We start from the raw sequence: 12,029 nt of genomic DNA, 5'->3' as shown, positions 1-12,029 counted from the left end.
ACCCCGAGACGATAATCGCAATGATGATTAGGCGATTCAAAGTTCATATCAATCCAACATCATAGTTATAAATAAATACATAATTTATTATATTGTATAAAGGGTTACGTGTATAAGGGGCTTAAAAATTTACGACTTTTCCGTCACGCTGCTTACTTATGTCTATTTTTCGCCTACCCCCCCCAGCATTTAATAAGTTCCTAAATATTGTGTTATTTAAGTTAACTAGGCTAGTTATTATTAATTCGTATCTAAGGTTTTCAATAATATATATATATATATATACATTCTATCTTAAATGAATGAAAAAATGTTTGTTTTGATGTTTCAAGGTACTCGATATGTTTAAATTTTCAAGATACATTTTCCCTACCGTGGACCGGGAGGGTGCAGAATTCGCGCCAACGCCACTTTCATCCCCCCGCTTTCTCTCAACAGACACTTTCACTGCTGCTGCGGTAGCTGTCAACCCCTTCTGTCCCCCTATCTGTGCATAGTGGTATTTTTCAAGAATAGACGCTTCAATAAATCGTCCTCCAAGGAAATCGCCAAGCAGTAATATTTCCGAGAGCCAGGATCTGTAAGTCACTGTTTATATAGTGCTTGTTAAAATAAGGGAAATGTTTCACCTTGACGGCAGCAACAGGCGTTCGCTTTTAACCAGGTAGCTTTTTTGACATATTAACTATAAAGGCTTGGCAAAAACACGATTTTCTGTTTACTGGTGAAAATTTTCCGTTATTTCAACAAGTATTATATAAACAATACCTTGCGGGTCCTGGCTCTCGGAAATTCAATTCAATTCTTTATTAATTTACTATTTCATTACAATGTATTGGGGTTTGAGGGCCAAGTCATCGTGCGACTTATAGCCCTCTTTTGTTTGCACAACAAAGTAAGAAAAATATATTAAAGGTACATTAGCATAAAAATAACAAAGATTAAAAGAGCAATTACCCAAACAGGGGGAAAAAGAATAAAGACTTTCATGTAAATTTAACAAACAAATATAAAGGCAAACAAATAAATTATTTATTCGCCTCGGATTTATTTAAGCACCTATTCGCAAATGGGCGGGACGTGAACGGCGAGAATGAGGGGACAGAGGGAAAATTCCTCATATGTTAGAGCTTAGTGCCGTCTTTCCCATTGGGCCAAAAGGGCACGGCCCTGGGGCCAGGGTTGGCTGGTTTAAATCACACTGGATTAAACCGTGGTTTAAATCACACTGATTTAAACCGTGGTTTAAATCATGGTATACACCAAGTGATTTTTAAAAAAAAACAATGGTTTTTTTAATATTTTGGTTTTTTTAATTAACCAAAAATTATTCCAAAATGTTTGTAAATTTTCTAACCGAAATGATTACATTTCTAAAACACTTACAAGGTGACCACATTTCCTTTATTTTCAATACCTTCCTATTCACCCCTTAACTTTTCTATAACCCGTCGTATATAATATCGTCGTGTACCCTTCTTCATCGTAAATTTCACTTAATTTGATCTACGGTTTTTCGATAAGAATCCTTATTTTTGCTTATGGTTTTTCCTATATTTTCCTTTAGTTCGCTTGAAAATTTCCTATTTTATCTATAAAATTTTCTAGGCATTTTCCTGGTCACTCTGCATTTACACAAAATCAAAAATGAAACAAACTAAAACCATATGTAACATAATTACTCATAAGTATGCCACTGTACCTTTATTCCATTCAAAAATCTTCACTAACGGTATGTTTCACCACGAACCAGTAAAAAAGTGGACTACGTTAGATTTTAACCTTTTTATTCATCCTAGTAATTTTGGGAGTCACACTATTGGCTAGTAACATATGTATTTCAGCCAATGGAAAACCTCGAAATTGAGAAAGAATTTTTTGCGTCGGAATTTTAGTCTGCCCAATGTAGCTTTATTGAAATTTATAAACTCGCTCGGTTTGTGCGGATGCTGAAGTTAAATTATGAGTAATTTAGAAAAATAAAAGGTTGGGGAAAATTATCAATAAGTGATCGCTTTCCGAAAATGGAACAAGTCGTCGAAGTGGGATATTCCACCAGCGTTATTAAAACCCAAATCAGGCCTAGAAGAGTTTAGGCCTAGGCTCAAAAGAATCTGCAAAGACTGAAAGACTCCAACCTTGTAGATGCGCCAGAAAAGCTCAACCTGAATTTCAACTATTTTTTTCAATAAACCTGCTCCTTTTATTTGACAATGCAAATTTACTTTAGAACGTGAGTCTCCGAGAACTTCATTAATTTGCAAATTAATTACATTAACAGAACTGACACTATATTGTAGTTCATTTTAGCTCCTAAGCCTTGTTTGTTCAAACTGGTTTGTTTACTAAAATAATGGCCGTCGGTTTATCACACGTAGAGCTAATTATACGACGGCATAATTGGCATTTGAGATTCGATGACGTCAAATATTACGTAGGGTACGAATAACGCAATATCTGTGACACAAACCGTTAGTGAAGAAATAGAGCTAGTGGCATACTTATGAGTAATAATGTTACATATGTTAAAACTTTGTTCTTGTGAGACTTGTAAAAAACGAAACTAAAACTTTGTTCTTGTGAGACTTGTAAAAAACGAAACTAAAACTTTGTTCTTGTGAGACTTGTAAAAAACGAAACTAAAACTTTGTTCTTGTGAGACTTGTAAAAAACGAAACTAAAACTTTGTTCTTGTGAGACTTGTAAAAAACGAAACTAAAACTTTGTTCTTGTGAGACTTGTAAAAAACGAAACTAAAACTTTGTTCTTGTGAGACTTGTAAAAAACGAAACTAAAACTTTGTTCTTGTGAGACTTGTAAAAAACGAAACTAAAACTTTGTTCTGGTAACGTGAGACTTGTAATAATACTCATATTAATATTTAGTTGATTGGTAATATGTATGCACGGTTAAACAAAGCGCAAAATAGATTAGAAGTAAAGTAAGGAAGTGTTTAAAAAAACCTGATTTAAACCAAAAAAACCTGGTTTAAGCCAAATAAACCGGGTTTTTGGGTTTATATTAAAAAAACCGGGTTATTCCCCAACCCTGCCTGGGGCTCCTATAGATTCTGAAAGTCCCCACTTTCAATTTTTGTCATGCTGAAAATATTGTAAATCTTAAAAAAAAATTGTTTTTATTTTTCCCATTTTCTGTAATGACAAGACGCATTTTATCATCAAGAACCCAGCATTACCCTAAAAATTAAAAAAATATGCAAACATGTCTACTCGTGATGTAGACGGTGTAGACCGTAGCATTTTCTATTTGGTCCAAAATTCGTATATTAAAGGGAATAGAACCTCCAACGCGTTCTTTATGGAAGACCCCATCAATTTCCTTTATTCCCTTCACAATCAGCGATTATCAGCGCCGCAAGTGTGAAAAGCCATGGGAGGCAGCGGACAATATTGGAACCCTCGGAGGGCAGAGGAAATACCAGAGGTTATATTCCCTTTAAGGCTGCGATAGACTTCACACTAGACCGATACACATTTGAAGTGGGAGAAGATACTTTAACAGGGCTACCGGCCATATTTGGCCGATTTTATAAAAACGCCAAGTGTTACTAGATGGCGATACCAGTCAGAAACACATTTTTTTCATTAGACGCAAATAATATTCGGTTGTTTGTTTGAATTTTGAGATTGTTCAGGTTTTTACTTTAGAGTTTTTATTTAACGAATCTGTGACTTAATATAGTGTTCTATAATATTATTAAACATAAAAAGTTAACATTGGCGTCATCTACTATAAAGGAATAGGCCAATAGCTTTAAAGCCGAGTCAAACATGGCATCCTTTAAACATTTGTTTCCCTGCAAGTCTTTTGTGAATCGGACTTTATAAAAATCAACTTTTTTATTTACTACATTTCATGAAAATGTCATGGGCCCCCCGCGGTCGTGGGGTCTGCGAGTCCTTAGTTACGCCACTGGTAAGGGGGGAAGGGGGGTTTGTTCGAATGTCACTAAATGTGACGTGGGGGAGGGTTCACCGAAATGTTACATCACACATCATAATTTTACATCGACATTTAAATTATCAATGAATTTAGCTTAGCCAAACAATACACTTAATTTTGAAATAAATTCAATACTTCGAAGGTTAATTAATGGTTTTATTTTATTCGAGGGAGGGTATTTGTTAGGTAGTATAGGTTATAGGGGGCTGAAATCTGTTCTAGGGAGAGGGTGAGGGAAGTTCGAAAAAGTACATTTTCTGGGTTACGTAATTTATGAACAGCCCCTAAGCCACTGGTACGTTCAAATGAACATAACCACATATTTCCACCCGCCAATAGCTGAGGCGTTAACATTCCAGGTACTTTAGTTTAAAAAGTCGAAAATGCGTTCGGTTGCGAATAAATCAAAGTACAATAACAGTCACTTCCCAAGTACCGTAACATCCGATTTCAAAGTACCGTAACAACCCATTTTTAAAGTACCGTAACAACCCATTTCAAAGTACCGTAACAGCCCATTTTCAAAGTACCGTAACTACCCATTTTTAAAGTACCGTAACAACCCATTTTCATAGTACCGTAACAAGCTATATTTTAAGTACCGTAACAACCGATTTTAAAGTACCGTAACAACCGATTTCAAAATAGGATAGCAAACGCTTTCTAAGTACGGAAGAGTCGAAAAGCGTACGGGAGAAACAAAAATGTACGGAAGAGTCGAAAAAAGTAGGGGATAACTAAAACAAAAAGTAGGGGAGAACTAAAACAAAAGTACGGAAGAGTCGAAAAAAGTAGGGGAGAACTAAAACAAAAAGTAGGGGAGAACTAAAACAAAAGTACGGAAGAGTCGAAAAAAGTAGGGGAGAACTAAAACAAAAAGTAGGGGAGAACTAAAACAAAAGTACGGAAGAGTTGAAAAAAGTAGGGGAGAACTAAAACAAAAAGTAGGGGAGAACTAAAACAAAAGTACGGAAGAGTCGAAAAAAGTAGGGGAGAACTAAAACAAAAAGTAGGGGGAGAACTAAAACAAAAGTACGGAAGAGTCGAAAAAAGTAGGGGAGAACTAAAACAAAAAGTAGGGGAGAACTAAAACAAAAGTACGGAAGAGTCGAAAAAAGTAGGGGAGAACTAAAACAAAAAGTAGGGGAGAACTAAAACAAAAGTACGGAAGAGTCGAAAAAAGTAGGGGATAACTAAAACAAAAAGTAGGGGAGAACTAAAACAAAAGTACGGAAGAGTCGAAAAAAGTAGGGGAGAACTAAAACAAAAGTACGGAAGAGTCGAAAATCGTACGGCAGCAACCAAAGAAACGAATTTTGTCCGGTTTGGCGTGCCATAGTATATACTTGGGTTATATTACATATACAGGGTCTTTCAAATTGATCGGCACAAGCTTTATTCTCAAAACCTATATGACGTAAAATTATGAAATTTTCAGGGTATATACAACGGTCAGATGAATTAAATTTCTAAATTTTAGAAAATTATAATAAATACAGTCACTAAAATTATTCGATTTCAAATTTTAAGACCCTTTTTTGGACAAAATGGGAAGTGTCCTGGTTGTCGTTTTTGATTTATCATTTGGCAATCGCTCCTGAATAATTTATTTACTAAATATTTATGACAGGTTCTTCTTGAGCCCTCAAACTGCTATAGATCGAAAATTCAAAAACTTATTCTGGAAAATACTTATAAATACGTGTTTAAAATTACTATTTTCTAATATTTAATTTGAATAATTATTTTAAAAATAAATAAAAATTATTAATTAATTTAAATAATATTTTCAACCTTAATTGCGAAATTTTCAAGTCCTTAATCTAAATTGAAATAATCATTGATTTTGTTTCTCATACAGGTCTTTTTTAGGATTTTATCGATTCTAATCAAATATAGAATATTTGACAGCCGAACATTTATGTATCCAAATGCGAACTACACAAGGAATAGACGAGTCCACTTAAAGTGTACAGGAGGTAGGCTGTGCTACTGCCTCCGTTATTATAATAACGGAGGCAGTGGTGCTATAATAGCACAGCGTAGTCTACAAAGGATCAAAGATAGTCTTACAAAACCCCCTGACTGTGATACCGAAAAGTAAACAATTGGCGAAACTAACCAAAGATCGCAAGCTTATATCTCAGAGATGAAGCAAAGCCTCTATGAAGTTTTGAGGGATATTTTAGCCGAGAGAACAGATATAAAGTTCAAATTTAATTTGGCGAAAAGTTTCCAAAGCCAAATATGTTTGTTCATTTTTAAAAAAACAATATTTCTCGTAAAATGTAAAAAGAAAATTCCAACCAATAAAAGCAGGACACGAAGTCCCGGTCTCATCAAAGAAACGGGGCCCATATTGGATGAAACGTGATCGCGTGTGAACTTCTTGAGTACAGCTTAATCACGAAAGATCTTCGTGAATATTCGTAACACGCGTGACCACGCGTCATCTTCGTCAATATCCGTTAAATGCGTTATTACTTGTGATCTTCGTGAATATTCGTTAAATGTGTGATTACTTAGTGATCTTCGTGAATATTCCTTTAATGCGTGACCACGCGTAATATTCGTGAATATTCGTTTAATGCGCAGGGTCGGACTTAGAGATCATGGGCCCATAGGCAGATAAGGAGTCTGGGCCCCCCTTTTCACGCGCTGCATGCATTTACTCGTATCCCTGGAACTATGCCTGAATTTCCCTGATTCAGCGGGGTTGTCTAATTTGCTGAATTTCTGGACGTCTGGACCGCTGAATTTTGAAGGATTCCTCCTACATAGAAGCTACTATCTTATAAACCGTCTGGACAAAATTGACTAATTTGCTGAAGTGCTGAATTTCTGGACCGAAAAATTTTACTTTATTTTCGAATAGTTTCTTTAATTTTGAAACCGTCTGGACCAAATTGACTAATTTGCTGAAGTGCTGAATGTCTGAACCGGAAAATTTATTTTCGAACTTTTTTAATAAAGTAAAATTTTTCGGTCCAGAAATTCAGCAAATTAGTCAATTTGGTCCAGACGGTTTGAAAATTAAAGAAACTATTCGAAAATAAAGTAAAATTTTCCGGTCCAGAAATTCAGCACTTCAGCAAATTAGTCAATTTTGTCCAGACGGTTTATAAGATAATAGCTAATTCTACGTAGGAGGAATCCTTCTAAATTCAGCGTTCCAGACGTCCAGAAATTCAGCAAATTAGACAATCCCTGATTCAGCGTAGAAGTCTCAAGTCTGAGCTCTTAACAGTCGTCGACTAAATATGCGATAATTATGCAACATTGCGATTTAAGGCTGCGTCCGTAAACTGCCAGGCAGAAATTTTGGTAATTTCAAAACAAAATCTTCTACCTAGGAATTTCTCCAATATAAATTACGATTGATATTATAGATTTATAAATTACGATTGATATTATAGATTTATAAATTATGATTGATAATCTAGATTTTTGCCTTCGAATACAGTAATTACGGTCACTGGAGGGCCCCTTCCAAGGATGGGCCCTTAGGCCACTGCCTAGGTTGGCCTAGGCGGAAATACGGCACTGTTAATGCGTAATCTTCTTGAACATTCGTTAAATGCGTGACCACACGTAATCTTCGTGAATAATCATTTAATACATGACCACGTGTAATCTTCGTGAATTTTCGTTAATTGCGTGACTAGGCACGTTGACGCCGTTGACGATAAATACGCCATTTTGTGGGGACCTAGAAGTAACGTTTTTATTTGTGTGGACAAAAAAAACTCCTTTGATTAATAACAACGTCGCTGCTTTGGCATGACTAGATAGTGGGAACTACTACCAATGGAACGACGTATCAATTAATTTTTTATCGAGTGCCGTTGATGAGCAATCGACTTTTCGCGGTGTATTTACCACCACCACCGATAACGTGATGAGTGAAAATAACAGCCTCAATAACTAGAGGCAAAAGCGACATAAGACCCAAAAGTGTGTAAATTCGTTCTGATGTCGCTTTTGCTAGAGGGGTGAGGCTAAAAAGCACCAATATTCAATTTTTAATGTCTCAGCCGTAAAATAAGCAAATTAAAAAATAACAGGTGTTACAAGTGTAGAAGTGTTGACACTGTAATAAATAAAATAAAATAGAATCTATCTATTAACAAAATAAAAAATCAAAACCATTAGCTTACGCCATTCTTATAAAAAAAATTGCTTAAATACTGGAAAAACGCATTGTTTTGAGTTGAGCGACAATTTAAAAATTTGTTAAAACAGTAACTAGATGATTGCAAGATTTTCAAGGAGGATTGCTAAATGAGTTTGTGCTGTACCGTGAAAAGGATTTTAACTTGTGTGCCTAGGACGAGAAATTACTTTAAAATGGTTCCGTGAGATCAGTGAGAGCAATGTGAGATGATCTAAGCTTCCAATGGAGAGGAGCGTGCGATGAGTCTCCAAGCTATAAATTTAAGTGAGAGGAGAGTGAGTGGAAATAAGATTTTTCAAAAAATTTATTTGCAGTGTGAGCGAGGTTAATTTAATTAGTGAAATTCGATGAGAGGAGATCAGCTAAAAAGTTAGTTTGTGGTGGTGAGAGGAGGTGAGTTTGAGTTTATATCTAAGAAAACCAAAACACAGGAAATATAAAAACATGGCCTTCTTGGAAATAATTATGTAACTTTGGCCATTAACAAAGCCCAAACGTACAATAACATAATATGCTGACGTTACAAGGCTATAAAGAAGTTAAAGACAGTAAATCTAACGTGGCCACCGGCCGGTGATGGTCGTTGTTTCATAATTGTTTTTATCATTTATAATATGAATTTTAATAAAGCGGGTTAACATTTATAGGGGTATCGGAGTGGTTGGTACCTTCGCCACGCAACAAGAGTAGCCGGGTTTAATCCCAGCTTGTGGGTGAACACTCGGAACAACTCCTTCTGGGTTTAAATTTAAATAAATATTAAAATATTCTATTTATATTCAGAACCGAAAACTTCTGTATCTATGTCGACCAAATAAAACGTAATTAGAAAATTATTTATTCTAAACATGTATTTTTTACGCTATAAGAATTCCATTTTCAAGGCTCAACAAAAGTATGTTATTAAAATATAATAAATAATGATAATTAATACGCAAATTTCCCAAGAGAGATTGCCAAGTGAGAAATTAAAACTTGTCATTTCATTTAAACAAGCAATATCTTTCTAAAATGTTTTTGTAATAAATTAACGACTTTAAACGATTTATTTTAAAAAGTTTTGTTTTTTGGAATTTGTAAATATGTGTAAATTTTACAGTTGTCATCTGTCTTTCTATTATGTATTTATTTACACAAATAATTATAAATTTGCCAGTTTCGTTCTGCATTGAAAACCTATAATTTTCACAAAAACCACTGTACATTTTACTCTTTTTCAGTAAGAGAAAAAACAGTCTCGATATTACAGAAATTTTCTGTTAATATATGATGACTGAAAATCTCAGTAAATTTTACAGGCTGGTAGAGTTCGAGAAATTCACTGTTAAATGAACCGATATATCACTATCCCCAATTTCAGAACACGTTCTGTTAACTTTACTGGGAGTTTTAATGTTTCATTGAAATGTACATTTTACTGTTTTGGTTTGTGTATGTAAACAGTGTTTTTTTTTTACAGAAAAACCTGTAATTTCTACCAGTTTTTGTAGTAAGGTTCGCTATTACAAGAACATCTCTACGGAAAAACCGTCCTCGGTCTTCTTTACTAGGGTAATGATACGAAGCAGCTGGTCCATTCCGGTGAAGAAAGCATAGTTCTAGTTGCCACCGGTAGTGGAGTGGTTAGCACTTTCGTCTCGCAGCAAGAGGAGCCGGGTTCGATCCCAGCTTGTGGCACTGGGTGAAAACTCGGAACAACTCCTTGAGTTTGCAAGTTCTCTCCACACTGGTTTAAGGGGTTTTCCCCCGAGCTCTTCGGTTTCCCCTTCCATAAAAACTTGTTGAGGTTAACGGTAATAGTGAGTGTAGGGAGCTGTTGGCTCGCGTGGCATGCAGGGCTTGCCACCACCCTCCTACGCATAACCCGGCCACCTGAATTAAAGGCGTCAAAAGTCGCTTGATGACTTAGGCCTAAGGTGGTGCCTTGGGTATTAGCCTAGCTGATTATTATTATCACGTCTGACCAAGGTTGAATAAGATCCTCTGGAACTTTAAATCCATGAAGTACCAGTACTTTTCACTAGTATATTTAAATTTTACATATTTACCATTGATATATTCCGAACAATTAAAATTAAATAATTTTGAGATACACTAGAATGAAATCAAACGGTGCCGATAATAATGGGATAACTTCAAATTAATGATTAACCCGTGGGATGTTCCGATCCAAACCTGAGGATAAATCGGTTTATTCATCATCTGGTAGAGAGATCGAAACGAGTAGAGATCTGACGATTTGGTTTCGACGACAGTTAAATCTGCAGTGCAGGGACCAACCTGTTAGCCTGAGCCGAAGCTCATTTTCCAGCCCCTACTACCATTTGATACATCTCCTACAAGTGGCAGACCCCGACCACCCGGTTCAGCTACCAGTCATCAGAAAGAAGAACTGTTCTAGCAACAAACTAGTCGACAGGAAAAATATCCCAAAAATTATATAAATCGTCATATTCAGAGAGTTTTCACACTGGTTTTGCGCTTTGAAAATGAGAGCGTGAAAACTTCATTATTAAAAATAAATACATTCTTGAAAGAAAATGAAAGATAGGCGTATTTAATTAATACTTTTAATGGCTTTTAATGTTGTCGACCTTCGACAAAATTCAATTAATAAACAAATGCTTTTTTTCGCCTTTAGGTGTTTAACGGCCTTCTCTATTCTCTTTATTAAATGTTGCTATTTTCGTCTTTGTATCGAATAATACATCCATTAACTAATAATTGAGTGCGTGAGCTTCCATGTAAACCCAGAAATATTGGACGTAAGTGGTACCTACGCGTCAGAATACGGCCCCACCTTCAGCTCCGCAAAATGCAGTGTCCTCGTAATGAACCCCAATATCCCCTACATCTATCCCGACCTCTTCATCCAAGGATCAAAGATCGAATACCAAGAGACAGCTACCTATCTTGGCGTCACCTTCTCTACTAGCCTAAATTACATGGACGCTCACGAAAATTCACTTCTGAAAAAAGCAGGAAAATTATCAGGGATTGCGCGTCATGTCGGATTCCATTCGTACGACATATACTCAACTACTCGCACTATCTGGAAAGCTGTAGGTGTTCCGTCCCTGGCATATGGTAAAGAGTTTCTAAAAATTGATCCTGCTATCGTTAAAAATTTCGACCAAACCCAGCATCGGGTGGGTCTCGTGGCCGTTGGTAGTAATTTCCTCGCGTCTAAGGCTTCCATAAAAGGTGAGCTTTCGTGGTCATCATTTCAAGAGCGCGAGGCGAAAAGTAAACTAAATGACCTAGGTCGACTCCTTCACTTGGACCACGATAGACTCGCCTGACTGGCACTCAAACAAAATGGTTCCGAAGGATGACTTACTTGGAGCAACTGTATGGTCAGGGGACGAATAGAGGTGAAGAGAAGTCGGAGAAGGAGTGGCGAGGAAAGGTGCGAAGGGGGTATTAGAAAAAACGCCGTGGAGCTCTTCCGACTGGAAAACGTCTCCATGAAATCAGAGAGATGATCCAGCGTGCCTCTTATGTGGGGAACCCAACGAAGACCGTGCCATATCGTTCGATCGTGAATGTCCAGCGCTCGAGGAGGAAAGAGCTGTCGAACTAATCAAACAATAAACCGCCATGTATAGAAACATTTGTAAATAATTTGTATATATAGTATACATAACCTTTTTTTAACCATTTAATATAAATATATATAATTATAACTTGTAATATAATTATAGCCTGTGAGCTTTGCTCCTTCCTGCTCGAAAAGGAATTTGGCAAATAAAAATTCATTCATTCATAATTCATTCATATCGAACTCACGTATGACCAGAAGTAATAAATAAGTGTGACCCTTACTTATCGAAGCCGCGTATGACCAGAAGTATTAAATAAGTGTGGCACTAACTTATCGAAGCCGCATATA

The sequence above is a fragment of the Leiobunum rupestre genome, chromosome 10 (genome assembly GCF_980474605.1).
Source record: "Leiobunum rupestre chromosome 10, qqLeiRupe1.1.hap1, whole genome shotgun sequence".
Lineage (NCBI taxonomy): Eukaryota > Metazoa > Arthropoda > Arachnida > Opiliones > Sclerosomatidae > Leiobunum > Leiobunum rupestre.
The sequence above is the reverse complement of the archived record's forward strand: the minus strand, read 5'-3'. Positions refer to the sequence as shown.